This window comes from Cinclus cinclus, chromosome 8, assembly GCF_963662255.1.
Source record: "Cinclus cinclus chromosome 8, bCinCin1.1, whole genome shotgun sequence".
Taxonomy (NCBI): domain Eukaryota; kingdom Metazoa; phylum Chordata; class Aves; order Passeriformes; family Cinclidae; genus Cinclus; species Cinclus cinclus.
The window spans coordinates 13959643-13983086 of record NC_085053.1 but is presented as its reverse complement, the minus strand read 5'-3'; the positions used below and the strand labels follow the sequence as shown (position 1 = coordinate 13983086).

At 38.5% G+C, this 23444-nt stretch overlaps 1 non-coding gene across 1 annotated transcript; it reads left to right on the top strand.

The window, feature by feature from the left end:
- The first annotated feature begins 22719 nt into the window (after positions 1 to 22719).
- Positions 22720 to 22806, top strand: TRNAR-UCU (transfer RNA arginine (anticodon UCU)). Its single transcript is given in 2 exon segments — positions 22720 to 22756; positions 22771 to 22806. It is a non-coding gene; the product is annotated as a tRNA-Arg (tRNA).
- Positions 22807 to 23444: the final 638 nt, after the last annotated feature.

Sequence of the window (23444 nt, the reverse complement as noted above, 5' to 3'; positions counted from 1 at the left end):
TGAAGAGGGAAAAAGAAAGCATAAGAAATTAATGTAAAAGGAGGCTCATGTTCTTACAGTGATGATGGTTTAACAAAATGAAACAAAGACAAAAAATTATCAAAGTAGTATCTCTGATAAATCCCTGTTATACCATGTAGAAAATACACAAGAAAATAATGAAAATAGATGTGAGAGAGGCTTGATGTAGTAGAGAAAATTACCCAGAAGGGGCTGTTATTTCAAGTCAACTCAGGTGTCTTTCCTTCACTGTACATCCACAAAAAAGTTTGTGCTGCCACAAAGCAAGCAATGACAAGGAGCTGCTTATACAGCAAAAGTGGAAATTTGAGACGTTAAGCATTCAGTCAAATCCTACTACAGGTTATGGACTCCTCTGCTATTCAGAACAGAGTCTACATGCAAGCATAAACCCTTTAATGTATCCTTGACTGCAAAATAAAGTGAGGCACAGACTTCCTCACTTCAGCCAGCTGTGTTCTGGGAACAACTACAGTAAAGAGATTGGTTAATTCTCTAGGGAGTGGCAGCACTCTAAGTCACTGTAGCTTTTTGAGTCAGTGCAAAAATCAGGGTCCTTGAACAGGAGAAATTATTAAGCTGCATGGAAAATTTCAGTTCTGGTTTGTAATACCCAAAAGGTTTAAAATCTGTGGGCTTTTTTCTCTCTAGAATAATCTGAAAGTCTTTTAAGCATACCAAGTTGATATATTCTTAAACAGTCCCTTTCTTAATGACAGGACAGGCTTGATTAAGGTCTCCATCTCTTTATCCCACAGGAATCTATGCAGAAGCTATATCACTGAAAAGTGACCAAAACACACATTTTACTAGAATCATATTTCATGATTTGTTGAAAAGAGACGAGTATAGGAAACCAGTCGCAAAACCAAGGGAAAACTGTGCACCACCAAATATACCACTATCTCACAACACTTCATTCACAAACAGATCAAAAAAAAAAGCACTTAAATTCAAGCAGTGACCCTATCACATTAAACTTAAAATACAAATAAAATAATGTCCCATTGAAACTTATAAACCACCATATTTTAAAGTTATAACCAGTATTTTCAATATAAGTGTTAAACTAAAACAGATGTAAAAATATCTTAAGACTGTGTACATATGAGATTTAGCTTTCACTCTTCTTTCCTCTTTCTTGGAATTTCTAGGTATTTAATTTCAAGCTTTTCCCCTAACTGTGACTATTAAAACATAATTTAAAATTCTGAAATTCTCAAAAGATCTATGAAAAACTTGAAATTGAAAATTAATTGTAATTGCTAAGAAATAAATTAACAAATAAATTCCATAATGCAAATAATAAACACAAGTTTGCTTGTAGGATACCATGAGGTGCAAGCTTCTTTTCATATTTATATTGCTACTCATTAGCAGTTTGTGTACTACAAGCTGGGTAGACATGGGTGAACTTTATAGATTGTTTCCAGTTACATTGTGAACTATCCCATTTTCATCAAATGAGTTTTAAAATAAAGTATAAGTCTGATAATCTTGTAGGGTAAGGATATGATGATAACTCCTCCTAGTGGAAGCACATCTGACACAACAAAATTCAAAACAATACAGAGTTCCAGGTATCATACTAGTTTTGGCTGGTACTAGCTAGCTCTGCACTTTTCCACCCTTTACTGAATAAAACTAGTCTCATCCAACTTTCCAGTACTAATTGTAGAAAAACATCTATGGGCTTTCAAGCAAGATGAAAATCATTTCACTTTAAAGCTTGCTCTTACACTGGTATAACATAGTTTCTATGCATAGCTGAGAATCAGGTTTCAAATTAATCTAAAGCAATCTTTTACTGTAGGACTATGTGTCACCACCATCTCTTAAAACCGTGGGCAAGACTGATGTGATGTAAAGTAACTTACATTTATCGTGAACAATGAAGCTCTGCTGATTTACTGGTGCTGGGAGTGCAGCTTGCTGTGGCTCCTTTTTGTTTCCTCTTCCACTCATACTTTGTTTCAACTGTGCCAGGAATGATTTCCATGTGAATGAATCCCCTACACTTATCTGAATAGACTACTCTGTTCACCCAATTCCATCTCCAAGGCTCAGACTGTCACAGACATTACACATGCTGTTCAGCCTGAACCTAGAGGAGTGGTTTTTACTAGAATAGCTCAGGGCAGACAGAGCTATTAGGAATATGCAGTATCATGTAAAATGTTGAGCAGGCTATCAACACTCTAATTCATTTATTTTAGTCCCTAATTTGCTTCATGCTTCCCTGTTCAAATTATTTTAAGTCCAAAATATTTTTGGTGAAATTTTGAGAAATTGTTGTGAAGGATGTAAGGACACTGGATGCTTTAAAAAGAAACTAAGCATAAATATCGTTGGGAGCCTAGGCACTGAAGGGATACTTCTAACATGGTTTTTTATGTCAATCAAACATTCACCAAATCTGTTGCAAACTACAGAGAAACAAATACAGAATATTACTCAACTAGTATATGCTGTTCTGGCCAATGTTTGTGTAAAGATAAATAGTCTACAAAGTACCAATCGGGAGTTAAATGCATATTGACTCAGCAACCACACAGCAGATTTTTCATACCAGACATCTCACAAAAAATGCCCCAGACATCAAGCTACTTTATGTCAGACCTCAAATCAGGTATTTTCAGTTAGTGGGATGTCAATACTTATCACCAGTAGCTTACAAGAAACAACTAAGAGAGTGGTTCATAATTTTTATTGTACTGCTTATGGAAGACACAGACTAACCACCCTTCATTTATTTTCCTTACATACAGGAATATAATTTTCTCTATTTCATAACATCAACATATTTTTTTATTATTAAACCAGAATTCTAAAACAGAGGCGGTAGTTTTTCACACAATCTTATTCATTGGGGAACATAATGTCATTCATGTCCTGAGTAGCAAAAGGATAAATGAATTTAAAAGATGGTCTGTGCAGATAAAACAACAAATAAAACACTATTTAAAACAAAGAAATACACAACAAAGGTCTCTGAAAATTCTTACAGGATGAGTTATTAACAGCTGTGGTGACATGTTGGGGTAGTAAACATCCCTGTATACTTATGTTCTTACAACACTTGTGTAAGCAAAAATTTCTCCTAGGAAGAGACTTTTGGTCCAATTCATGCAAACGTTCTTACAATGCACATGGAATGCAGATGTGGCACAAAGCTGCTCCACTAGTACAAATTAGTTCAAAGAATTCTCAAAGTGTCACTTTGCTCTTGCAGATTTTAACAATACTTGACCCAGTGTATGGGCAATTCCCTAACTATGTCTCTACAGCCAGATTAGTCACTGTACATTCTCCTGCCACTGGTCTAAAGTTAAAATGAATGTACCGTGTATGTTTTTTGATTCCCAGAAATAGCAAATGTTTGTGCTTAATGCAGGTGATGATAGCAATCAGGTGATCAAGTACTAACAAACCTAGCATGTCACTAGAAAAGATTAGTACTAATCTCCAGATACATTCAGTACAACCAACTTAGCAGATCTTTTGAAGACTACAGTTAATTGTAACAGTATTTATATGATCAGACTCAAATGAATAAATAGAACTAAGATAATCAAACACTTAAACAGAAAGTATTGGTCACTACAGGCTAGTAAATCTTTCCTCTTTCTGTATGGTCTTTTGTAGCTAGATGGGAATTCATCCTACCTGTACATGCAGTGTGTTAGTTCAGTGCTGAAACTGAGCCAGCATTCACTGTTGAAAAGACTCCACAGCTGCTTCTCAGCTTGAACAGCCAGAGCCTATCATGCACCCAGCAGTAACAGACTGTAAATATACATGCCACATAATCAGAAAACTGATTAAAGCTAGCATGCTAAGATCTCTGTGGGGAGAGGGGATGAAGAAAAATTGAGTTTACATCTGTGATTGTATGCTAAAATTTTACTGTGGACTGATCCAACTTCAGCATTCTAGTCCCGCTCCTTTCAGTTCCTCAGCCATATCAACCCAGAAGTTCCTCACTTTCATTGCACCAAGTCTACCATTTGTGTGGTCAGATGCTAAACTGGATACGTGAAATGGTCCTGTTTTACTGAAAACACAAAACTGTGCCCCTGCACAGGGTGTGTCTTTTAAAAAATGTGCAGATCCAGGACCACGGCATGTCTCAATGTCTATAACTACTAGTTACTGCAATAGGTTTCTCAAATGTTTTATCATTTAATACATTCCTCTTCAGCTTTTCTACCCTTCAGAATAGGAAGCAAATAGTAGGACTGCTGTATTTTTTAATAAGGCTGCTCAGAGACACAGAACTTCTGAAAAAGCTCCACCTTTTTTTTAATATTCTTTTTATTTGCCTTCTGGTGTTTGAAACTTTATGGTTAACTTAGGTCTTTCTTTCAAGAAATTCTACAAATTTGTGTTCTGCAAATAACACAGTTCTGTTGTTTTTGTTTTTTTTAAGGCTGAGATATTCACATGACTAATTAACTCTAGGATTTGAGAGCTGTCTAATCTACCAAAATTGATTTGTGATAAGAATTAAACTGGCAGCAGAAATAACAAGAAAATACATCACAGGTGCGTTTGCTAAATCATGACCAACAGACAAATGTGCTCTCAAGTTGTACTGCATTCTGCACCCTCAAGGCACTTTTTGCAGTGTAACAAAAGGAAGGACGGTGGTGGTACTTCTCACATATCCCAGTGCTAAATCAATCTTCTTAGCTTAAGACACCGATAAATGTGTTTGAGTAAGCTGATTTTGCATTGAAATGGATTAGAACAAAAAAGTTGAGTTTATTTGAGCTTGGTTTCTCCTTTTCTGCAAGACCTTAGTAGTCCTGAGCCATTTTACTCTGTAACTTGCCTTTGCTCTTGTGTATATATATTCTTACTGCTTGGCTGCTCTAAACTCCTGAACTGTGTAGTTAAACACAAGATTTCTCTTCTTCCTGCTCTTTGCTTCTCACTCTTCCTCATTAGTCTGGCACTCCAAGCCACAAAGTCATGCCTGGTACATTTTCCTATCTATTTATGCACTCATTTTTGTTGACTTTTACTTTATAACAGAGTGATAAGAACTGTTTAGGGGTTAGGAGCACACATACTAGTTGCTACCTCCAGATTCAAAAAGCTGCATGATAAGCAAGAAAAGAAATTTAAATTTGAAAATAATAATAATTTATCAGTAAATTCAACACCCTCAGAAAGTAAAAATGCTCGCTGATTTGTTTCTTTTTAATCAACACATAATTTAAAAGGAAAAGAAAAATAGTGCATTTCCTAAAGATGATCAATAATCATAGAATCATTTGGTTGGAAAAGACCTTTAAGGTAGTCAAGATCAAATAAAGAAGTTTATTAAAATAAACTATTGTATTCAATGAGAATGATTCTGTAAGGCACTGGTCACAAAGCTGGAACAAATGAAGTTTTAACACAAATTCTGTTTTAATTTCAGCTTGACGTTTTCTCTGATTTTAAAACAGAATGTCCTTGTGTACACGGCCGTTAGGGCTAGAACTCACAATACCACATAACTTGTACTGAGACAACTAGCAATAAAAAATGGCTGAGTATCACTAAAAATGGGGCTAAAACTGTAACACATAGGAAGCTGTTTTATGGAGACCTCAGCCATAAAGGGCAAGATGGGTAATAACCTCATCAATTTTTTTAGTAAATCAATCTGTGTGTAAGAGTCAGAAAGATCCTTTTCTTACATGTGATTGTATATGGAAAAAGCAGTAACTTGGTTTGTAGTACATCTTTGGACCCAAACAGCGAACAAGTTTAAATGTTAAAATACCTAGGTTCCAGATGGACAAAATACTATTAGCGAGTCAGGAATTTCTTTGAATCATCTGAGCTTGCATGCAAAAATGCTACTAGTCATATTTTTGTAAATGCAGGGCAAGTCCCATAAACACAGAACTACTTCCTTCCCCTTTGAAGATAATGTATAGGCAGTGTCAGGAGCACTAGAGACAGATAAAAAGCACCACAGTAGATAAAACAAAATGCTGAGCCAGTCTAAACTTGCAATGCCAATTCAAATTTGTTCAGAGTATTTTTTGATTAATTTTGTCATAGCAAGTTTAATTCCTTACCAAATCTGCCTACATACCAGTTTTATTGGTATTTCTGCAGATAGCACAAGGGATTTCTTCCCAGTCCCTTCCTGTTTCTCTCCTACTCTGTGATGTAGTGTTACTGCATTCAAGCCATGAACCATCCTTAAATGGAGGCTGGATTCTATTAATTTCTCAGTCATCACCACTGAGCTTTCCTTACCTGCTGACTTCTGTTCAGCAGCATTCCCCATGACAAGCTCCTACTGACACTGCTGTGCACTGACACTCTTCCTCAGAAGCTCTCCAGCCTTGCCTCACCATATTCTGCAGCAATCTACTCCAAGAACAGCAGAAGTACAGAGGCAGAGTGATCCATACTGCTGCAGGGTAGGACACCTTCCAGTAGAACTTTGGTTTTCAAGTGTAACTTGGAGGATCTCAGCTGAGGTTCAGAGTAAAGCTGATTGCTTCAGCCAAGCCCTTAATTTGCAGTAGTATCTGAACACCTGTTCAGTGGTACAGGTGTACCTGTTTGGGTTAAAAGCTTCTTCGTTTGGGTTAAAATCCTAACGCATTGCAGCTGAAGCACTGGGCTTCTACCTGTGGTAGTAGTTTGGCTTTGGTTGTGTTGGCTATAATCCTGCAATTACCAAATAAACTCATCACAAATTTTATAGTGTATCATGTGCAAACTGAAAAGATAGCTTCAGTGATTTTAAGCATTGGAGTTTAACTTATTGTACATTTCCTCTGCCATCTGCCTGAAGCTTTATGCATTCACATTAGAAGAGCAAAAGACACAGCTCAGTTGCAACTCTTGGCAGTGGTAAGAGGAGCTCTGCCTTGATATATTTCCCTTTGTTTAATAGCCCACCTATTTCAAAGATATTCTAAGTGTTTACAATACAAAAGTATATCTGCATGCAAAAATAACACAGACTTGCTCATCAGCAGTAGTATCCCACAAAATGGAACTAAACCATAACCAACTCATCTCCTGTCCTGGAGGGCTTGCTCAATAGAAGGCTTTCCCAGCATTAGGCTTGCTGCAGGAAGAGAGTCTGATCTCTGCTGGAACAGGCAGGTAAGTGAGTTTCAAGGACAGAATTGCACTGCCAAACCTGCAGTTTATTAGCACAAGTACCTGTGTTAATTTTAAAAGTCACACTGATAAATCTAGAGATTTGATGAAGGAAGTGCACCAAGCTGTAACACAGTAGTCATGTTACTAAAGCATATAGTTGAGAGAATTACATTAAAGTCTCTCAAGTACTTTAAGCTACAATATATAAGGAATATTTCCACACAATACTTAACACTATATGGAAATTTTCTGCTCTCAGTTCTAATGACATGACTGGGCATGGGTGTACAGAACTTGTACATGGAAAACAGTGGAACACCTGTCAAGAGCACTGCACTTATTTATGGTCCCCAAACTTCATGAGCAAAGTAAGATGATTATTAAACATAATAATAATAGAACTGATATTTTAAAATTTTATTGCTGTATTTTTAACTAAACAACTCTATTTTATCCTGTTCCTTAAACTATCTTGTCCTTTAAATTTTCACTTTTCCTCTTACAATTTCATGGAATCTGCTTCTAGAGAATCCTTCTAATAGTATTTTCAAAAAGTAGGAAATAAACTCGGTATTAATAAAAAAGAAACAGATAAATGTGAGATGCAGGGAAGAGGAAGAAAAGCAGTAGCTGAAAACAGTGAGATGAAAAGACATAAAGAAAATTTTAAGCTCAAGTAAGCAGGGAGAGTAAAGAGAATAGAGAACAGCAGTCTAACAGAGACCAAAATAAGTAGCTGAAGGCTTGCAGTAAAACATGATTAGAGAAAAAGCTGACATGTGAGAATGACTAAAATTTTCCTTGTTTGTTTTTTTTTCCCCCATTGTTACATGAGCAATAGTGCAGTTTCACTAGTGGCAGAGTCTGTAAACATGTTAATAGCTCTAGAAGTAGATCAAGAGTTGCCTAGATAATAGGTTTCTGTTTTCTAAATACATAATTTTTCTCCCTATTAATAAAAAAAAAATTCCATAGTTGAATTGCATCAGTTGGTAGGTTGTCTTCTGACTGAATTCCTGTAAAGCAATGCTGTCCTCAAGGCATTTTTTTTTAATAGCTTTATTTTGGCAAGTCTTAAGGGAAACTTAAGGGAAACAGCAGAGGTATGCAATTTGAAAAAAATTGTTAATATTTGGAGAAGTTGTAATGTAGGGTAAGAAAAAACCACTAATGAAGGGGAATTGCAATGAAAAAAATCCCAAATTACCTTATAGTAAGTAATAATTTCCTTAACCTGGATATCAAGACAGATATATTTAGTAATAGTATTTTTCTACTTAAATGGTATCTGCCTGCATACAAAGTATTTTTTTTTGTGAAAATGAAACTAAACAACACACTATGCACGCCCCAATAAACCCAACCAAAACACTCCACTATGTTTTGGCAGTATTATGACAAGGTGTCAGTTGGCTCTAATTTCAACTGTTTGAGACAAGGACAATACAAAAAGAGACAAACCAAAAAAGAAAGTGCATGGAGGAAGTGAAATAAAATTACTGAAAACAGAGGGTTTTTTTCTCATTCTAAGATATAACATGTTTATGATGGAGAGCTTCAAAAGCACAAGCATACAATATCCTGTAAATCTTAGTTACTCTTCAAAACCATCACTAAGCTCTATAGCTAAGAAAATAGTTATGCAACAGAGAACTACTACAGCAAGCTTAATGATGGGGGATTAGAGTTGAAAGTGAGAGCACTAGACATTCTTTTCTAGCAAAATAGTACAAATCCCAAGTGAGACAGTAGGATAAATGAGCCAGAGGGCCTCCATTCATTCTCCAGCAAACAACACATCACAAAAGATCCATACATTATGCCAGGAAAATACTCAGCAAGAATGAGAAGCCTTGGAAACAGAAATTCTTGACTTAGAGTCTGGTTGAAGGTCACTGCTCTAACACTGCACAGTTCACGTATTTGCGTTTGATATATACATATGTAAAGGAATTCCTGAGTTTTTATGTTCTTTTAGTTCTTGTAAATGATCTAAAGATGGAGACAAATATTAATCTTTTCATAGGCTGATGGAAGGGGACTAAAATAAATGCTTCATGTTATTGAAGGAGTTACCAAAACTATATAGACAAACTTGTAATTTCTGTATAAAGGAAAACAGAGTCAGATTTAAAGTTTCCAGTTTTCGCACCAGAATTTCACTATAAATTAATAAGCCTACATCCAATTTGTTTGTTAAGATCTTGTTTAATGGTTTCAGAAAATTCCTGTTATCTAAGATGAACTGATGTTTACAGATTTGCTAGCCCCCTCCTGGACTTCAAAACAAACCTATGCTACATTGATTTTTTAAATTATTCCATGATGCTTAAATCAAATGAGATTAGACACAGTTAAGAAAGCTGCACTAATCTGAAGACACTATTCCATCAAATAAAGTGACAGCCCTTTCATTAAAAATAAACAGAAAAGACTCCAACAGTGACTAGATTATTTTCCTTTTTTTCAGAAACCCTTTTATATGACAAAAAGAGTACTTAGCCTGGCATCTAATTATAATTCAAATCATATAACCCACAGCAAAGGATTACACAATCCTTGTACAACTTGTGAGTGCCATTTACTGCAGGAACCAATAATGTACTGAGGTGTGGAACTTCAGTGCAACAAAGCAGATATGAGTGTCCAAACAAACACTGACACTGCTGATTACAATCAGCAGCTGGGACAGATAGAAAAAGTTATGGACATGATATTAATGGCTGTTTTCAAGAAGTTTAGACTTAGCAGTTTGCTGTTTGAACTCAGTTTATTACTGCATGTGACCAAAGAGGAAGACACAAAGAATCATTTGGTCTTGCACGAACACTTGACTGAATGCACATGCACAGAGCAGACACTCACTAATGTGATACACCATTGCAATGACTGTAAACTGCTGAATGATTTTCCTGGACTCCGATCTGACAAATAGTTTCTGAGAGTATTCTTTAGCCAGATACCTCTATCTTTCTCTATCTGGTTGATGAACTACACCCAACTCTAGAAACACAGTGTGGTGTTTCAGCAGTAGGGACTGTAAGGTATGGCACGCTTCAACTTTTGAAAGCAAAATGCTCCTAAAAATACTTAATTCAGAGTGCCTTATAATTTGCCATCCAAGCAACAAAGGCATGACATCTCATTTCTTGAAATCAAATTTCTTACCTCATGAAGTGCAACTACCTCTATCGATAGTACTTGCACTTTGGTTCTTCTTGTGTTGCAGCACACTAGCTGCAAGACTGAGGAAATGAGCTTGAAGAGTAAAACACACGTGGATTCTTAAAGCTTCAGCCCAGTCAAAAACATCCCATAAATAAGGGAATGGTTAAATTAATTGCACCATGAGGGTCTTGCCCATGAATGATTAATGCAATTGGAAGTTCTTACTGTCTTCCTCCTTTGCTGGTAGCATGGCATATAGAAATAGAAACCAGTCTCTGACCCCTGCACACAGAACTGAAGCCAGCACAAGCAAGACAAGAACAGGACATAAACTGCATAAATTGCTGTTGTAGCTAAGTTTATTTGCATACTGAAAAATCTTTCTTTGATGGTGCCAGCTGCTGGTGAGAAGAATGTGTTTGGTGTCATTATAAGAACACCTAGAAAGAGGGGTACTCTGCTATTACAGTATCACAGAGGTGTATATGCAAACAAGAAAAGGCTGGGAGAGATCAAAACAACCATGTTTAGATAAAGTATATTATGTATATAACACTACTGTACCAGCATTTCAGCACCCTCTTGTGTTAACTGGTGCTTAGAGTAAAAATTCTGAGAAAAATTCCACTCTAACCTTACTAACTGTGAAGATACTCCTCATGTACATAAACAAAGAATCTTACTATTCTAAAGCACAAAATTGTAAAGCACAAAATCTTTTAAAATCAAGAAATATGCTGAAGCACTAGAACCCATTCCATGTAATTCAATAGCAAGAAACTTCTGTCTGAATATCTACAAAGCTCTTGTGGTTTTGATAGTTTGGTGAAAGTTACTTCTTAAATATCTCTTTAAATCATTTATCCTTAAAAGGTTCTTTGTTTTCAGTTATTTTTTACCAACATAGTATTAAAATAAAACTCTGCTTTCACTATGTATCATCCCTCACAAAGAAGTTGGTGCTTGTGCCATGACTGCAGCATTTTTCCAAGAGCTGAAACAAGTACAGTCATGTGCCCTGAGCTCTGAGCAGCGCTGCTGTGGAGGACGAGAGCAGACATTACACTGCTGAGTATTGCAGCTGCTGCTTTCTGAAGCCTTTTCTGCCATCCTCCAGCAGTATTAGATCACAGACATTTACATGCAAACTTGCCTATGTACCATGTTTCAAATCTTTTCAATCCCTGTGATTGCATCTTTTTATTTGATAGTAAAGCTGACATAAACCTATCAATTACAGAGCAAAAATGGTTCTAATATATCCCTGTATTTTTCCTCAGGATCCTCCCTTATTTTTCCAAAGTCAACTGAAAAGATACGTGAAAAACAGATTATCTTCTAAATAATTTAGATTGAGAAATTCACAAAAAAAAAAAAAACAAACAAAAAAACCAAACCAAACAAAGCCAATTCATAACTCTGAAAAAATAAAACTGCCCTACACATAATGCAACATGAGAACAAAGTTTCCTTGTATTACTTAACTTGCAAATAGTTGACACAAACAATTTTTATTTAAAAATATAGACCATCTAAAATCTTATCAACATTTATCTTTCAAAGTATTACAGCTTTACAAAACATATTTTTATCTAATTATCTTGGATTTGACAAAAGCCTTCGCTATTACATGTTCATAGTTAATTTAATTCAGAATTTTAAAAATCACTACTAGTATACTGAACAATAGCTGTCATGATTAGGATCCAAAATTAAAATCTTTCCAGCTTTTAAACCCACAAAATGTTGATTTGGAAAGATCTGCTAAAACACATTATTTGTTACTAACCACCAAGCACCTGTTTTTAACAGTAAGACCATATAGGTTAATAAACAGACATACAAGAGTTCTTACCATAGCAGGAGGCTATCATAGTCTACTGTGTGCTCTTGAAATGCAAAAGGTTCTTGACAAAAGACACACCTTGAGAAGTTCTGTGTCCAATCAGCAGTCAGACCTGCCCAGGAGACAGCAGCTGATGAATCACAGTGAGGATAACTGAGCAGTGAGGCTGGATTTCCCCCCCCCTCCCCCCAAATCAATGAGAAGTTGAATACTGTGTTAACTTTTTCACACTTTAATTATTATTTTTACTTTTCTACTAGGTGAAAAATGTGCCATCTATTTGCCAATGAGCCATGATGAAATACAGAAGTTTCTACTTTCAGTTAAGAGTTTTGCAGGGTAATTATTAAAAAATATTTCTTATTAAAAATTATTTTTAAAAAGTTTACTTATAAACTGGAAGAAAGAAGAAAATCCAAACATCGCCATCCCTCCTGTCCCCAACAAAATAAATTAATTCATGTCAATGTAAAACTATGCACAAGCCCAAAACACCCTCCATCCATCCAGAGTTCAACAGACTAACAGGGAGAAGCAAACTTATCTATTCCAGGCATCACATTATAATTTTTAAAAATATATTATGATTATATGGAAGTTAGTTAAAAGTTCCAGTTAGCATCACTCCCCTCCCACCTGGGCTGTATATCTGCCCTGAGAACATTGGTGTTCTCAAAACCTAACGTGTAAGTGCATCACTTTACAGCTCTTTATCCAAGGACTGTTTCCTCCCAGGTGTACTGATGCTGGGCAGAAGATCCCTGTAGTGAGCAATCAAGGATGGCCACAGGAGGCTCAGGCTGGTGCTGTGCTTCTGCAGAGCCTGGTGCTCAGGCCTGTGCTGTGACACCTCTCCCCTGGCTGCAAGACACAACCAGCTGGAGGAGAGGAGCCCACAGGCAGCTCATTACACAGACTGTGAGTCCTTGTCTTCATCTAAAGTGCAACAAACAGTTCTTAATTGAATTGACTTTCTGTTTGACAGTAGACATAAGAAATACAATTGTTTTAAGAAAATCCTGCAAGAGCTCAAAAAACTCAAAATGTCAGATGCCCTTTCCCTGGACAGGCTCTGCCCAGTGTGCTGAGCTCTGATTTGAGACCTGTTCAGTACCACACAACTCAGCATCAGGAAGGAAATAATGCTACCTACACTGTCCTTTTCCTTTACAATGTTAGCCACAACAAATGGTACTTTAAGCAATAATTTATAGTCTGTCTTCCTGACTGGGACTGTAACAAACTTGTATCTCATGCTACATCATGAGATGTACCCTGTCAGTGAAGGTCACTAAATCAACAGGTCACTAATTTGCTTTTAGATATAACCCAAAGGAAGAGAGGTATCACATCAGGAGTGTTAATATTCATGAGCTGAAAACTAACGATTCTGCCATTTATGTAAGTATATCAAATTTAAACTACTGCATATGGCTTGCAGGTGTAAATTCTCATGCTGGATTTATGTCACATAAGCTTTGCCAGCACAGAGATAACAAAACAATCTGAATTTCTGATTTTATGAAGAAGGACATTCATACAGCCTGGGGAACTGATTTCATCACGTTCTACCATGTTTTAGCAGCACACTCACTCTAAACCCGTTCTGCACTGTAGAAGTGCAGACTCTGAAAAAACAGTCTCTACCCAAAGCCAACCCCTTAACAAAGTTTTCTTAGCACCATCAACACTACTCTCATTCTCCATAATCCTGGTCTTTATGTTTCCCCTTTGCCCCTTTTTTTCACTTACACTCTCGGATTTTCTAAGGATTCTAAAGTAACTTCAGTACCAGATTCCATTATTCCATTTTAATCCAGTGTTAAAGTTACTTGTCCAGCCTGCCTAGAGATACAATTTCTCACACATTCACCAAATGCTACTTCACTCTTTCTCATTCTTATTAGTAACATAAAACACACAACCATCTCTAGTAGATAACTGCTTTGTTGTCAAACAAGATGCAAATCTTTCCGCCAAAAAGCACAAGGCCTCTGTGTAACAAATACGAATTACATAGCAATTAATACCAAATACCAAAAGGGACTATTTTTCTTCCAAAGTACCTGTGAATAAGATTACTCCTTGAAAGTAAATTAAGAAACCATATTCCCCTTTTTAGATGCACAAATGTATATCTTGTCATCACAGCACTAACAAAAGCAAGTGTTAGTTTTGTAGCAAGTTTATGGAAAAAAGGCCACTAGTATTGAAACCTGATTGAAATGTCCCTGACCCTCTGTCTGGTTGTAAATATCTACCTTAATCTCTGTAATTGTGGATGGGAGCTGTGATGGCATTTCTTTTGGCTCTTTCATACTATTTTCCTAAATTCCAAACCCTAGTGATTGCAAACTCAGATATTTAACTACAGTCATATATTGCAATAACAACAACAAACAACAACAACATTATTTTCATGGAGGGTGTGGTAAAAAATAAGGGGTCTTCTTAGCAGTAATTCCTATGATTTCCAGATACCTCAGACTGTGGAAGCTGCTTGTTTCACTTCACTGCAGGAATGACTGGTACTTATTACTAATTTGAATAAACCAAAATACACCTCTATAGAACTATATCACAAGTCTGAACATAGGAAATTAATTTTTTGTGTTGTTAAGTCAATGCTTGCTGCCTGCCAGCAGTTTGGAAATGAAAGTAAACCCCCTACAACAACAAAGGACATTCTTTTATTTCAATGCTAGAATTGAAGAAAATTCACTGCTGATTTAGAGTGGCAGAGCTAACTCTGCACATTCATCACAAAGAAGCCTTTTGTCTGCTCTGTCTGCACAGAAGACTCTTTGATGTGCAGCTTTTTGTTTCTTCATACTGTAACTTCTGATGGGTGATAAGTTGCATTAACTTCAATGACTGGTTTTATGAGACAAATTGAAAGGCGTATATGGAGCAAAGACTATGCAAGGATTTGCTATAAAAATCACTTACTGGTTGCCAATGTGCTTCCCTTACGGCTGTTAAAAGAGAGAAAAAGTTGTACTGATAGATTACAAAAGTGCAGAGTCCGAGCTTGGCGTTCTGCTTTTGGGCTTAGTTAGAGATTGCAACGTGGCATTCACTTGCACAATATCTAAATTGCTTCCAAAACAAATTTACTGTGTTTACAGATACAAATTATATATATTTTTTACATTTATCAGTCTTGAAGCACTGATCAAACTAATATTCTGTATTAGAAGGTAACACTGTAAGATGCAGCTGCCTATTTACATAGTCATTTTAACAAAGATTCTCAGGAACAAATTTTAATGTACTTGGTGTATGAACTAACTTGGCTGTTTTCACTTTCCTTTCATACATCTATTATCTTCCACACATGGTAAATTAAGTCTTCCAGCTGTAATACTAATTTGCCAGTACAATTAACTTGGCCAGTACAAGATGGTAAATCTGGGCCAAATAATGAGCATAGGCTATTGCAACCAGCAATAAATTTGGCAGATCTATAGTTCTGAAAATAGCAATCTAACTGCATTACACAATCACACTCATTATACAATTTTATGGATGGAAAATAGGAAAAGGAGATTGGAGTAGAACTCCAGATAGTTTAGTCAGAGCTGAGCTGGCTCTGCTGGGGACTGGCAGATATATTTGACCAAGTCACTTAACCATGAGTCAGTCTACCTACAACTGGAATTCTGCAACTGTTCTTCTTCTATAAAACCATTTGATAACATTGACATTTAAAATTGAATTTTAAAAGCTTAGAAGTTACTAAGAAAGTAATAACTAAAGTATACACTTCAGGTAACTGCTATTCTATTTCTAATGACATCTTAATTTTCCAAGTGTGCACAAAATTCAAATTCCTTCTGCTTTTTTCCATACTGCAAGCATTTATTTACTGGCACTTAGGACATGCCCCCAGCTCCACTGCTTTCACAGAGGAAGAGCGAGAACCTCCCCTATCTTAAGGACATGTCTTCAGTGACCCTGCATCATCACTTCTCTTTAGATTGCAATAGCCCTTCCACAGGATGTCTTCTTTCCTATCCCAGCCTCTTCTGTTCACTGAAAGGACCTGGGCCCTTGTAACCTTCACCCTCAGCCCCACAGCTTCATTGTCCCTCCTGTTATGTCCTTGGTGCCCAGGCAGACTCGGCAAGGAGCAAATGTTTAAGGACCAGACAAGCCTTGACAGTCTCTCTGCAGTATCCTGGATCCTGGCATTCAGCAAACAACCCAAAACATCACATCAGCATAGCAGATCAATGTTTCCATTCCCTATAGATGGGAATGTCCAGTACCAATCAGCTGCCTTGTATTCTTGTTGATGTTTGGCTGAGGTTCAGCTGGCTACAATGCCTCCCCCAATGGTCCTTGTTCATCCTTCTCTTTTCCCAGGGCACCACAGTTGTTCTGTGACTGCACTTAAAGAGGTAGAAAAGGAGCCAAAAGTAACAGTGCTCTCCATCTGATTTGTGTTGATCTCTCTTTTTTCCCTGATGGTACAAAGCCTGCTGACCTCCTGTCTCAGCTCCTTTTCCTCAGTTAGCTCCTTAGTTCCTGTGCATCCCTGATCTACACTCTAGTTGCAATTATATCAGAAAAAAGCCCTGAGGTCTTCTCATACTATAAAAATAATTTCAGATTTCTATCTGTGTACAAGAGAATGCTCATTTCCACAAGAAGTTACTCTGTTCTTTCTGTAACTTGTGAAATTGGAAGAGCTTTGTTTCCCTTTTGGCAGATAGCATCCAGGGATACAAGAGGCCTAAGACAGCAGTGATGTCCTTTTAAGTGACATCTTTTTGTTCAAAGGAGACAGAGAATCACAGGTAACTCCTTTGTAGTAGAGGTGCTTGATGATCTTCCTTGTTCACTGTGTGTGTGAACCAGGAGCTGCTGAGCATATTCTCTGCACAACTGTGCCTGTGCAGGGTCTGGTGTTCAGTCACACTTCCTTCATACTTGGAGTAAAAGAATAGGAGTGAAAAAGGTGAAGAATGTACTCAATTAAAAGACTATGGATACTGACTGAAGAGATGTCAATTCCACAGAAATATTATGGAGCTAAAATCCTGCAGCTGGATATCACTCTACAAGAAAATATCAATGTCTTACCTCACCATGCCTCAGGGCCAAAACAAACCCAGGGTTAGAATTTGGGAATTCTGCCATCCAGTCAATTACTTCATGTTGCACAATGACCTTAGCTACAAAAATCAAATTCATAAATTCTGATCCAGTTACATTAAGTGAATATTCAAATAGATAAAGCAAATTTACAATTAAACCTTTAAAATACAATCTACATTTACTGGTGTGAAAATCCACAAGGGGATAATTCTGCTGAAAATTTCCAGTATAGTAAAATCAACACGCATTTGAACAGATGTAGTAAAAACTTGCTGGGGTCAGAAGAGTATATTTATAATTCAGGGGTAGATTTTCAGCCTGTGCAATATTTATAATTACAGCAGTGACAAAAGGACACAATTTAAAAATAGAATTGTTTCTGTGATTACATCAGTTAGTATTAGATGGAATACTAAGTCAGCCACTCATATTCATAACTGGGTGAAAAGCAAAATGTAATTAAGGATGAAAGCTTTTCATCCCTTTAGAACATGCTTGGCAAGATCCTTCCAGAAATGGCACTGACTACACACATCCAACCTTAGGGACACATCTAACATCCAGTGATGATCCAAGCAGTGATAGGACATTGTGACCCCACAATAACTTCTGGCTGTCAAGAAGAATAGTCCACACAGTACTAATGCCACTCTGGGAAATGTAAAGAGCAGCGAATCCCATGATACTGAAATCCCTCATCAAAGAGACAAGAGTCTGCAGCTATTTCTCTTTCTATCCTTAATCAGAAAAGCTGTAATTCGATACAGAATAGAAATATATTTTTCCTCTGAAAGAAAGGTAATGACGACACTTAAGGCCTGGATTTATTAACCAGGGACATCTTCAAAAGAAAGGTTGGCAAAAATTACCAGTTTTCTCTGTTAACATGAGCATCATGTCAACTCTGTCCATTACAAAAAGCTAAGCACTCCAGACCAAATTATATTCTTACTAACATCAATATAGCCTTGAAAAAACTCCTGTTTGATTTTGTGACTTCAGATTCAGAAGGACTCAGATGAAAGCAGAGGTTAACCCAGTGTTTTGGCTTACAAAACATACCTGCATGGAACCAGATGACTGCACTGCACCACTGCTTAAACAACACACATGGTTCCCAGAGCACGTTGGCGAGGACAGAAAACAAACACTGCATCTAAACAGTGTGGGAGAAGGTAAGGGGGTTTTAATTGCTTCATTAATTGTACATTCAAATTATTTTTTTAGCCTGCATACTTGATGATGAGCAAAATTAATACATTAATAATCTCAAAGTACTGTACCTTAGCAAGTACGCTAGAGAAACACTGCTACTCTTCTCAATCATTTTGGAAGCCCTGAGCCCAGATCTGTATCTTTGCTGTTGGGTTTCTAATGAAAAATATGCTCTACAATAGAGGCAGCACAAGTCAATGTCTCAAGATAATTTGGACAATATGACTGCTTCTTTCTTACAAAACAAAGAACCAAGTAACTGAGCTGAGGAAGCAACTGAGTAAGCAGGGGACAGGAGAACTCTGTCACCCAGGAGCATTTAGTAACCCCATCCACAGGAGGAAGGAAACTTAGTGAAAAGAAGCTGAGTCATCCATGTAGATTCTGTTACCTTTTGCCATTCACTCTTGAGAGATTTATGAAGTGACAAGCAAAATACATAATAATAAAGAATTTCCAAAGGAACTTTAATTTCAATTTTTAAGTTACCTTGCAGATGACTGGCTTGCACAGCATCACATGGAATAAGAAAGCATCTGCTGTTTATATTTTACAGAAAGAAAAAAAGCAATAAGTTGTCCAGAGTCACCCAGCACAGTAGTTTCACAGCTGGAATAAAATTCCAGGTGTTTAGGATTAAAGCACTAGGCCACAGATACACTTTTTTTCCTGAACTGCATAAGAGGAGCTGAGTTACCGTGTCACCTGCAAAGCTGCAAAGGAACAATTTGACTGTAAATATTCTCTGGTTTAGTGTTAATTAAAGAAATAATATCCCCAATGGCTACACCTAGATTTTGAAATGTAAGACAAGAAGAAAATTTTGCACTGTCAACTTTGTCTTTGATAATTATTAACTCACAGGTGTAGTCTTTAAGACTGCTTTGGGTCTTAAGCAAACAGGTATGCTTTATTTTTAAGGGAAAAAAGGGGGCTTTTTAAGAATAGAATTTTAAAATATAGTGAAAGACATCACTTCGGATATTTTTGAAAGGTGACACAAGTCTTATGCATTTCTGAAAAAAAAATTAAAAAAACCAGATCAAATAGATCAAATTACAGAAAACATAGAAATTGTCTTGAAACAGACTCCTATCTCTCTATAAATCAGATGTAGTCCACTTTTGGCAAGAGGCAATAGCTGGGACTTCTCCAAATGTCCTGGTGAAGTGCTCCAAGAGATGCCATATGACTGCTCAGGCTTGTCACTATTAGGGAGCACTCTTGAAATAAATGGCTTTGCAGCATCTGATCTGTTAGTGGAACTACACAGAATTTACATTATAAACCCCCGTACAGATGATTTGGCATAACTGATAATATGTCCCCAACTCCTCAAAGGCACTGCTCTTAGGAATTTCTCCTGTCTACCCAAACCTATTCAAGAGGACAGAACATGCATTAGTCCAACAACAACATAAATAAGGGAATTGGAAGAGGTTCTTAACAGCTTCCTGCTGGCAAACTGGTAAACAAATTCTCCAATACCCCAGCAGTCACATGGGAATTGCAGCCTTCACTGAGGAAGAGATGCAGAACCATCTACAATGCAGAGCATTTATCTTCATGTTAAGAAAATAAATTTTGAAAAACGAATCAAATTGTAAATTACCAAAAGAAGCCTTCCCTGAAAGAGTTCTTTCTGGTATCCTCAGATCTTGTGCATCCCAGCATTTTTTCCTATCAGTTTGAAAAGTGCTTTCTCTCGCTGCACTACACAGGTGAATCATTATAGCAGTAGGATTGCAATAATGCTCATTAACATGTACAGACAGTGTAGCGGTCCCATTTAGGAAATCTATGCATGAGAGCCTTCTCTGACCTCTTTCAACCTCTTTTGCACTTGTTCTTAGAGAAAGGTGGTGGTATTCCCAACAAACATCTGAGGAAGCCCTGCAAATTTGGAAATTGTCATTTCAATACATTTTAAAGCTCAAATCTTACCAAAAGTAATTAGATATACAGTTCATAGCTCTACAGTACATTAACAGAAGTTAATGTTAAAACCCATGTTGTAAAAAGTCTCCCAAAGATCACTTCAATTTCATAAATAATGCCTAGATTTATCTTAATCAATAGAAGACTGCTATATGATAATATTTTTCGCCTGCCATTGATGCACTTCCTTTCTTGTGTCAAGGTATTCCTATCTCAGTTTCTCCTTCCATTACGATTAGCAGAATGGCACATCATTGAGCTCAGCAAAATTTCTGAGTGCCAGTAACTAAACCCAGAACAACTCTATTCCAAGTAACTTCTGCTCCTTGAAAAAGAACATAGAGTTGAAGAGGAGCTGAAATGAAAGCCAGCTTGCAACAGAAGTGGACTTCAGACAGTCCCAGAAGAGGCAAAGTCCAAAGGACTGATCCGGGTGCACGTGCCAGCAAAGGTTAATCAGATCGGTCCTTTTTGCCTATGACCACATTTCGTAAATTCATGACTCGTGAGCTGCCCTGTTTCTCATGCAGTAGCTCCATCTGCTGTCCAAACGCAAAGGTGGCTTTGCACCAGGACTATATTTCCAGAATAAAAAAGCAAAACTACTTGAATATTTTGAGACATTTTGGGAAAAATTCCAAACGTTTCTCTAGTCAGTTCTTCTGCATGAATGGAACCAGGCTTTATCTACCTTTATAAACCAACTATCCGCAACGAAAATATAAGAGGAAGTAACAATCATGTGAGTGTCACAATTCCTCACTCTTACAGTCTCAGAATCAGTCTTGTGACAGAAAAGAATGGTTCTTCTCTGGTTCTTCACCACCTGCAGTCACTTAGTGCCATGCTGTCCAAAGGTGCCACACTACCAGATCACACTGGTGAGGCACCAACACTCACTGCACCCCACAATGAATGTGCCCAGGTGTCCACAAACTACAGGATGTTTACAGTGATTTTTAGTTACTTACAAGAGGTCTATATGAACTGCACAAACAAAAATTTAAGCTTCTTATTCTGAAGATCAACTCAGTTCTTAAAAACAAGACTTCTGTTTCTTTTCTGCAGTACAGGGCTTTGAGGAGCGAGTCAAATTTTCCAGATTTTGCATTCCTTTACCAGGAGCACTATGAGAACTTCTGTCCATAACAGAACAATTGGGACAATACCCAGAGCTTGCAAATTCGACCAGACCTGCTCTGAATCTTGCACAGCTTAGCGATTCTTTGTTTCTTTACAAATGTTCTGGCTCAAAAACAGTCTGTTTGCTTGGGGATTGTTCCTCCAATTTGGTACTTGCTGTAACTGCTGAATCCTTCCAGCAACCCTTCCTCCTTTTCTGGGAAGCATTGCAGGAGCTATTCAGTCATCAGGCAGCTCAAGAGCTCTGGCTTACTGCTGGAGACAGGCGCAGCAGCTTCCTGGGAATCAGAACACACTGCTGGAGTGCCCGAGTCACCTCGGTTATTCATTACCTTCGGTATCTCAGCCCTGGATGCAATACCTCGGGGATTGTGTATCCCAGTCAGTTTATTGTACACAGTGTGATTTGCTTCCTTGTTCCTCAGGTTTTAGGGTGTGCTTATTTACATGCTTTCCCCCACTCTTACGGATACCTGTATTTTTAAATTATGATGAAGTGCAGCAGGAGATTCTCACAGTCTTCCTAAACAGGCCCCGCGTCCCTTCCCCGAGCAGAAGACCACAGGCTCCGCTTGCAATATACAGGAGAGCAAGGTTAAAGAAAGAATAACCTCATACTCTTGTCTCTTAGGGTTTCTATTATGCGTATTCACGATTTAAAAAAAAAATAGTATCGCGGACTTGTTTCAGACTAGAATTACAGCTTTTACGAAAAAATCGCTTTCTGAATCCACGGGTGAGGGCGGTGCTACTGAGCATTTACAGATGTCTGGAGGAAGAGTTCCTAATACAAGGCAATCATGGATTATAATTATATCCCTCGAGCATAAGGATCAATACTGGAAACACCAGAGTGGGATGAGAACAAATATTTAATGCTGATCGCTGCTGAAGTCGGTGCGCCGAAGGAAATGAGGACGGAGCCCTGCGGCGGGCGCCGCGCAGGAAGCAGCGGGCCCCGCCCGGGCCGCGGGCAGCGCCCAGGCAGCACGCGGGGCCTGCATCGAGACTGGTTCGGCAGAGCGTGTACCACTAACCCTATCTATGCTGGGTAAGAAAAACAAAGTTGAGAAGAGAAAATAAAAAAGCCGAGGTGTTCAGAGTTAACGCGTTTCGGCACGCGCAGGCTCTATGGCCGGTGTGCGAAAAGTCCAACAGGTGGCTCCGTGGCGCAATGGATAGCGCATTGGACTTCTAGAGGGTTTGAAGGGATTCAAAGGTTCCGGGTTCGAGTCCCGGCGGAGTCGTGTCTTCTCTTTTCCTTTTTCTTTTAATAAATTTCCCCCGCCCACTACGCCTTTTGGCCGGAAATCTCCCCCGCACTCTCCCGTCCCTTACCTCACCGCCGCAGGTATCCGGTACGCCGGCCTGGCCTTTCTCCCGTCAGCGAGGCTCTGCCGGCCCGCCTCCCGCCTGCCTGGCGGTCTGGACAACGCTGGAACCGGGCGGCTACAGCCGCCATCGAGAACCTGCCATGTCCGCTCGGCCGGTGGCACCGATCTTCCTCACCACCAGCGAGAAGGCGGAGCAGGAGAAGGGCTGTGCTTTCCCTTCTCCTCCCGGCCCCGCAGCCCTCAGGCACCGGGAGAAGGGCTGTGCTTTCCCTTCTCCTCCCGGCCCCGCAGCCCTCAGGCACCGGGAGAAGGGCTGTGCTCTCCTGCTCCTCCCGGCCCCGCAGCCCTCAGGCACCGGGAGAAGGGCTGTGCTCTCCTGCTCCTCCCGGCCCCGCAGCCCTCAGGCACCGGGAGAAGGGCTGTGCTCTCCTGCTCCTCCCGGCCCCGCAGCCCTCAGGCACCGGGAGAAGGGCTGTGCTCTCCTGCTCCTCCCGGCCCCGCAGCCCTCAGGCACCGGGAGAATGGCTGTGCTCTCCTTCTCCTGGTCCCGC